The sequence below is a fragment of the Prosopis cineraria genome, unplaced genomic scaffold (assembly GCF_029017545.1).
Source record: "Prosopis cineraria cultivar Desert tree isolate PC_DT_omini unplaced genomic scaffold, ASM2901754v1 PC13, whole genome shotgun sequence".
NCBI classification, from domain to species: Eukaryota; Viridiplantae; Streptophyta; class Magnoliopsida; order Fabales; family Fabaceae; genus Prosopis; species Prosopis cineraria.
This window is the reverse complement of record NW_026555344.1, coordinates 19068843-19076617: the sequence shown is the minus strand read 5'-3', so window position 1 is coordinate 19076617 and position 7775 is coordinate 19068843. Positions and strand designations below refer to the sequence as shown.

Here is a 7775-nt window from a genome sequence, read left to right as displayed (position 1 = left end):
GGAGAGAATGTGTCATCCAAAGAACGCGCGTGCCAGTACAATGGATCAATTTGCTTCATTTTTTGTTTTTGCTGTACGATTTCTTCCCACTTTCCACATGAATGTCACCATTTTAATATTATTAAATATTTGATACATTTGAGAATGGAGCAGAAGGCGGGATGCATTTTGGGATGTGAGGGAGATAAAATATCTATTTATGGATTCATATTGATATTATTTATGCTTATAAAAAAATAGGAAGGCGAAATGAAATACACTAAAATACTATTATTTTAAATAAGAAATTATAAACAACTTATAATTTTCTTATCTTTATATTTTATCTAAACATTAATTTTTATGATTATAGATGAATTTATCTTATCGTTTATGTATATAATTTTAAATATATTAAATTAATCAAAATTGGCCCGACCACAATTTGATCATGATAAAACCATTGCCCTTTAAACTAACCTCTTGTCTGATTCAATGTCTAATCTGGCTTTTAAAATTGACTAAAAGTGATAGTGCAGCATCAATAATATCCAATTTATTTCTTCGAAACAAGAGTATAAACTTTTAAAAATATCTTTCTACAATGAATCATCACACTACATTATCATTTTAATTTTTTCTCCAATTAAAGGATAATATTAATAAAATATTATTAATAAAAGGGAAATTTTCAAGTGAGGACCCTAGACCAAACATAATGAAAAAGGATCCTAGAATTTCTCAAATTTCATTGATAGACCCATATGGAATATTTTTTTTTTAAATTTGTGACGAAAATAATAAAATTACCCTCATTTAAATGAACAAGATAAATGATTTGTTCGTTCCCATACTATATGTTGTTCATTGACTTACAAAATGTTGTTCATTTTCCTACATAAATAAGTGAAGTAGAAAACAAACAATATTCCTTAGTAAATAAACAACATACAATCTGAGAATGAATAAGTTGTCTTATCATAAAACCAACACTTGAAATGAAATCAAGTGAAACTAAAGCTATATGACGTTAGGCAAATAACAACATATTTCGTAAATAAATGAAAAATATACAATATAAAAATGAACAAGTCTTCTATGCTGTTCCTTTAAATGAGGATAATTTTATTATTTTCGTCACAAATTTAAAATAAATTCTGTACACATCCTTCAATGAAATTTTAAAAATTGTGAAATCCTCTTTTTAATTATGTCGGGTCAAGGATCCCTATCTGAAATTTTCCCATAGTAAAATCTTATTTTTTTCAAATTATCTTTTATTTTGGGCAATAAAAATTAACTCAAAGTTGTCATATAATTTATGAAGAATTTGTACTTCATGCGGCATGAACATGTAAGAGGCCAAGCCTGACAGCTTCACGAGACGATTGTCTCTATGGTCGCTGAATCATACACTCTATCTCTAGCTTTCGTTGCCTGAAAGAGAAGGGAGAATTTAGAAGGAAGGGGAAAAAGAAAAAAAAAAAAAAAAAAGGAAAGCGAGCATGTGACCAAAATTTATGAAAAGAATGAAACATGAAGACAGGATGTTCACCTCTTTGTCCCAATCAGTACGTATAGTGATTATTAATAAGGATACCACTTGAACGAGAAGTGCACATATGATCCCCAACCAAAGTCCCTGCACCATATATTTTAGTTGTCGCAAATAACAAGAAATCAGCCTATTGCATTATTTTTCACAAAAAAAAATTGAAAATTTGCAATAGATGTAGACCTTTGTAATGGATTTAGTACAGTTCGGTTTATCATGAATTTCATGGCCGTGGCAAATAAATATTATCAAAATATATAAATAACAATTAGATACTATGAAATGTAATCATTATTACTTAGTCCCAAGGGACTTGTCTAACACTATTTAATTTTTGATGAAATGACATATTTGCTCTCAATGACTATTATAAAAAATGATTAATTTGATTGAGTTATTGACTAAAACAGAATGAAGAATAATTATTTTCTCTTTATAAATTTGTTTACCAATCAAGTGAAACCAAAGTAGACATTTCCAAAAAAAAATTATTTTTTAATTTATTTAAAAATTACAAATCTACAAAAAGAAAGAAATTATTTGCTATTCTATCTTAGTCAAAAACTAAATATCAAAATAGTCATTTCATATAATAGTTACTGAGGCTAATATGTCATTTCATTAAAAATTAAAATACTAGATCAGTTCCTAAAAATTAAATAATAATTATCATATTTCACGATATTTAATTGTTATTTACATATTTTTAGATATATATATATATATATATATATATATGCAATTCTCACTTGATAAAATAACCAAAGTTAGTATTCTACGAAAGAAGGGACTTCACCTTGCCACCAACATGAAAGACAAAAGCAAGCAAGACAGCGGATGGAATCCCAACTAGATAGTATGACCCAAGATTGACATAAGCTCCAATTTTCTGCCAACCACATCCTCTTGCTGTGCCTAACAAAAAGAGTTAACAAATACATGTCAACACTTAATTAATCAAAATTTAAAATGAATAATACTCCCTCCAATCCCTATTACAAAGCATATCAAACTACCTCACCAAAATTAAGGAAAAGTAATTCAGTTATTAACTTATATTTTAATACAATGTAGTTCAGGTAAGTTGAGTCTTGAGAGCTCATCTAGACCAGAACATGTCTTGAGGTACAAAAAATACTCACAAAAATATTTATAGATCGTCTACTAACAAAATTTTATATTGGTAACGTGATTCATTACCAACTGGACCAACCTTTGTTGGCAGTTAAGTTATTAATTTTGCATGAAAATAAAAAATTTCAATTTTACCCCAATTTAAATGAAATTTTTTCACATTTTTATCACATTTTTCTCATATTTAATGATTTTAAATAGGGGTAATTTTGACAAAAAAAATGCATAATTAATATATACATCATCAAGTACCTTATACGAAGGGCCAAAGAATTGTTCTAGTAAGTGCCATATAATAGGAATCAAAAAAGATATAAAACTCTTGAGGAATAAATGAACCTGAAAGAACACATTGGAGTCCATCTAGAAAGTTGGATATGGCAAGAATTGGCAGCATGGTTGCTACATATTTGACTACTGCTACTTCGTTACTATAAGCGTATCCCCAGATATTTCGTATTAGCATCAGAACCATTCCAACTAATATGCCCTCAATAATGGCCATTACTAGCACAACACACACGGCTAATCGAGCAGTAAGTGGATGACCAGCTCCAAGTTCATTTGGAGACACGGGTGCTGCAAACAATAACACAATATATAACATAGTTATGAGTGCTAATTAACTTATGTTATAATCATGAAACTTCATAAGCACTACTAATAATTATACCTTTACAGCGCCACTAAGTCCGAAGGGAATCATCCATACAACTGCAGCTGTGTTAAGGCTGATAATTACAGGCGAGGTTAGGTTGGTTCAAAGATTAATAATAGGGCCAAATATCATTCTCCCCTCCTAAATTTTCTAATAGTTCTAGGAATACTGTACTGAAAGATAGGGCAGTTAGTCCCTCTCGAACAATGTTTTTTCAGGACCAAAATGACCCTTCCATCAAAAATCCATAATCTTTTTCATTATCTACGAATGTGTAATAGTTGTGGAGTTCACACATGGTGACAGCAAGGCATTTTAACCTATTTTGACTATTTAATGCGGGCTAAAGAAGTTGAAAGTGCAGTGATAGTGGCAAGAACTAGGTCATATTTTAGCAGCAAAATGATAGCATAATAAGTTAAAATGCCTTACTGTTACTATACGTGGACCCCCACAAATATTCCATGTTAATAGATAAAGAAGAAAATAATAAATCTCTACGGAAGGGTGAATTTGCTCCTAAATAAATTTGTTTTAAGAGGGATATTGCCCTACCATTCAATACAGGTGCCCAACACTCTTATGGAAAAAATTTTCAAAAGAAAAAATGGTCTTTAACCCTTAAAATTAATATCAAGTAAGGATAAGAATAATTGTGAAAAGTACTTTGAATTCAAGATGAAACTAACCTTATAGAGAGCACTGATGTTTCCAACTTTGGATTTGGAAGTAAACCAGAAAACCAGACAAGAGAACTATCATTTCAATGACCACATTTCCAAGCTACGCATGCATATGAGGCAATTTAATAATGTGAGTTGAACAAAACATTTAAAATCTCAAACAATATATGCTAAATCATCACAAGAAAATGAAATTAACCAACCATAACAGCTGAAGGAATGGCAAGTCTCAGAAAAGTGGGAATGTTATGCAAAGCCTCTTTTGAAAAGCCCGACCAAGTTTTAGCACAAGAAGGAGAAACTTCACATACAATAACAATATCAAAACATTAACCCAGTAAGATATTGCATTTGCCAATGCAGCTCCTCTATTCCTTAGTCCAGATTTGAATACCATAATGTAACATATAAGAATATGTAGTAAGGCTGTAACTCCAGAAGCCAACATCATTGGAAACACTATATTTTGTGTTTGTAAGAATCTGTTTAGGCATTGTACAAGACCATAAGCAAAAAGACATGGAACCATGAACTGAGCATACTGTCCTGCTTCTGCAGATATTTCAGGATCTTGGCCTAAAGCACTTAGAATAGACCCCGTGTTGGCCCAAATAATGGCAAGTGGAATGCTAACAATCATAAGAACTAGCATGGCTCTTTGCATGTGTATCCCCAACATGTGGTGCTGCTTTGCTCCGTATGATTGGCCACATAAGGTATCCAATGCACTTGCCATTCCTTGCTGTTTGAAGCACAAAGAGAAGACATCTTAGAGACTGTAAGAAAGTGAAGGAGGAAAAATACCTACACATCGGATGATCTCTGCGTCGGAAACAGAGTTACGTACAGCTAAACCGGTATATGACACGCACACTCGTACAGTTAAACTAGGAAGAAAAGAGTTAACAGAGTTACGTACAGTTAAACAGAGTTATGTGCAGAGTACGTAGAGTTAAACAGAGTTACGTACAGAGTTACTCGTACAGAGATAAGAGAGAAAAGAGTGGGAAGTTTTTCATTTGGGCAAGAATACGCAGAGTGTGTCAGTCTTCAACCACTAGCTTCTCGTATATAACACCCACACTTGGTTTTGAAGATCTAGTTATAATAACTAATGTTGCCACTCATTTTCAAATCGGGTAGGAGAAAATTGCACTTAAAACCCCAAGCATATTACACATGAAGATCGAAAATTTATCAATACTATGACTATGCCCCATTCATGATTAGGCTTATTTTTGGACCAGATTCAATAAAAGTCGATAGCCCAACAGACACAAAGATACAACTATATATCTGCCGTCGGAATTTACATAATCCCATAAAAAGCCTATTTCTCTGAGATCATCAAGTCAAGATATTATTTGTTAGTCATTGTTACTGATCAGATATTATATCTTTTGGATTTATAATCATCACTGATCACCTGCTGTGTTCAAGGCCCTTCATCATTAAGCACTTAGAAAGGTTGCAGAACTAAGTTATTGAAGTAAAGTTGAAGCTAGGAGCGATTCTACTCACCAATAAGCTGAACCCAGTTACAGAAGCAAAAGACGTAGCCATGGAGAAACCAGAGAGAGCTAATTCGCCTAGATGCCCAACGAACATGACTGATATAACTTGTAAGCAATAATTTAAAAGATTCACAGATATCAATGGCCCTGATAGCCATAACTGCTTCTTCACTTCTTCAAGAACCTGACTTGTTTCTAATCCTCTTTGCTTGTTTCGCTCTGTGTCAACTTTGAATAATTCATTTTCTCCTGAGATTCGAATCAAAGGAGAACTCAGCGCTGCCGTTTGGCTCTCTCTCTCCATAGTTTTGATCAGTGAGGGGGAGGATGCAGAGGATATTATATGTAATCATAAATTCAGAAACGTGAAGCCCAAGATGACACGTGGAGCAAAAATTTCATTTTTTACTCTGCTCCCAAGCAGGTTGTCCGCCTTCAGATCTACTTGCTGCAAATTAAATACTCCCTCAGCTTAAAAAAATGTGTAGCGTTAAATATTAAAAAATATAAAATTTTTTAATTTTTTAAGGTATAATTATTATATTTTATAAAATATTTTTATTAATAATAATTTTATATTTATTGTACGATGTTTAATAAAAAAAATATGAAAAGATAAAATTAGTTTGAAGTTGGTAACTACTTTATTAAAAAGTGAAATTCAGTTAAAAATATTTTATATTTTTAAATGGAGGAAGTAAATTAAGAAAAATTCAAATGCAATTTTAATGTAGTTATAAATCAATAAATTTAATTCTATAATTTTAATTAATTATAATTCAATCTTTAAATTTTAACACTTATAACTAGTACTTATAATTTAATCATTTAAAAGATAAGTCCCCTATATTTAAAAAAATAAATTTTAAAAATTAAAATTATTTTATAATCTTTATAAAAATTAAAATTTTAATAATTTAAAATATTAATACTAAATCTTAACAAGACTTCAATCTTTATAATTTTATTTTTAAAATATAAAAATTAATATTTTAAATAGTTAAAATTATAAAAACTTAATTGAAAAAGTTAAAATTCAGAAAATTGAGTTTAACTTGAGTTAAAATTATAAAGATTGAATTATAATAAATTAAATTTTAAAAATTGAGTTATAATTGAACTACAATTATAGGAACTAAATAATAAATTTTCTTTACATTTAAATATACAAAAGGATATTTTCTTTTCAATCATATATATTTATTAAAAAGCTATAATTTGTGAGAGGAAATGAAAGTCACTAGCTAATTTAAATTTCATTTCTTCATTCATCCCTGCCGCTTTTGCGTAAATGAATATTTAAGAGCGGAGTATGTCACCAAAATTTTGACCTACTTCTATTCAAATATGGATGCCATATTTTACGGAAGCAGTAAAAGCAGCCGATAGAAGAAGATGACAGAAAATAGTTTCTTTTTCGGCAAAAAGATCACAGCGAATTTTCAAGGCATCATAATTGTCTAAATTGCAAGTGAATAAAGGATCGCCGTGAGATGAGTTACTTTGCCCTTGCCAAAATATACAGAGAGAATGATGGTTAGAAAATTTAAATTAAGTTTCAAGTTTTAAAAATGTATAATTTCATTTTCTAATTCTTTTAATTTTTATTATGATGAATTTATAATATATTTTTTAAAATTTTAATATAATTAAAGAATAAATAAATTTTTTATTGAAATTTAAAATATAAATTGTAAATTTTTTATAATAAAATTATAAAGTTAAAAATCAAACTTGTAAATTCTGAAAATTTAACATTTACAAATTAATTTAAATTAATTGCCCTCCTTAACAAATATTGTCATTCTTCCATGTCCATTTGTGTGTGAGTCTGTGTCAGTTTTGTGTGTGTGTGGGGTGTGGTGTGTGTGTGTGTGATCTGTGTGTGTGTTAATACTCTTTGGTGTCATGTTGATTCATGATATGGATCGCTGAGACGCTGACGGACAATCTTGTCCGTATCGGATTGACAACACAAATGAAGCACGTCTGCGTGGGAATGATAAACCGGAAGACACAAAAGATGGAAGAATTTCAGCCAAGGAGCATTATATAAAATTAATTGCACATGGACTTGAAAAATTTTAAAATTTTAGTTCAAAAATATCAAAAGTATTGAAACAGTAGAAAGATCATTATATTTTTTACTTATTATATAAAATCATTATTTATTAATTTTTTTACTGCATTTATTAATTTATTAATATTATTTATAAATTATATTCATTTATTAGACAATTAATAACATTAAT

At 29.8% G+C, this 7775-nt stretch overlaps 1 pseudogene; it reads right to left on the bottom strand.

Moving 5' to 3' along the window:
* Nucleotides 1–1018: 1018 nt before the first annotated feature.
* LOC129290429 (protein DETOXIFICATION 16-like) lies at nucleotides 1019–5836 on the bottom strand (annotated as a pseudogene).
* Nucleotides 5837–7775: the final 1939 nt, after the last annotated feature.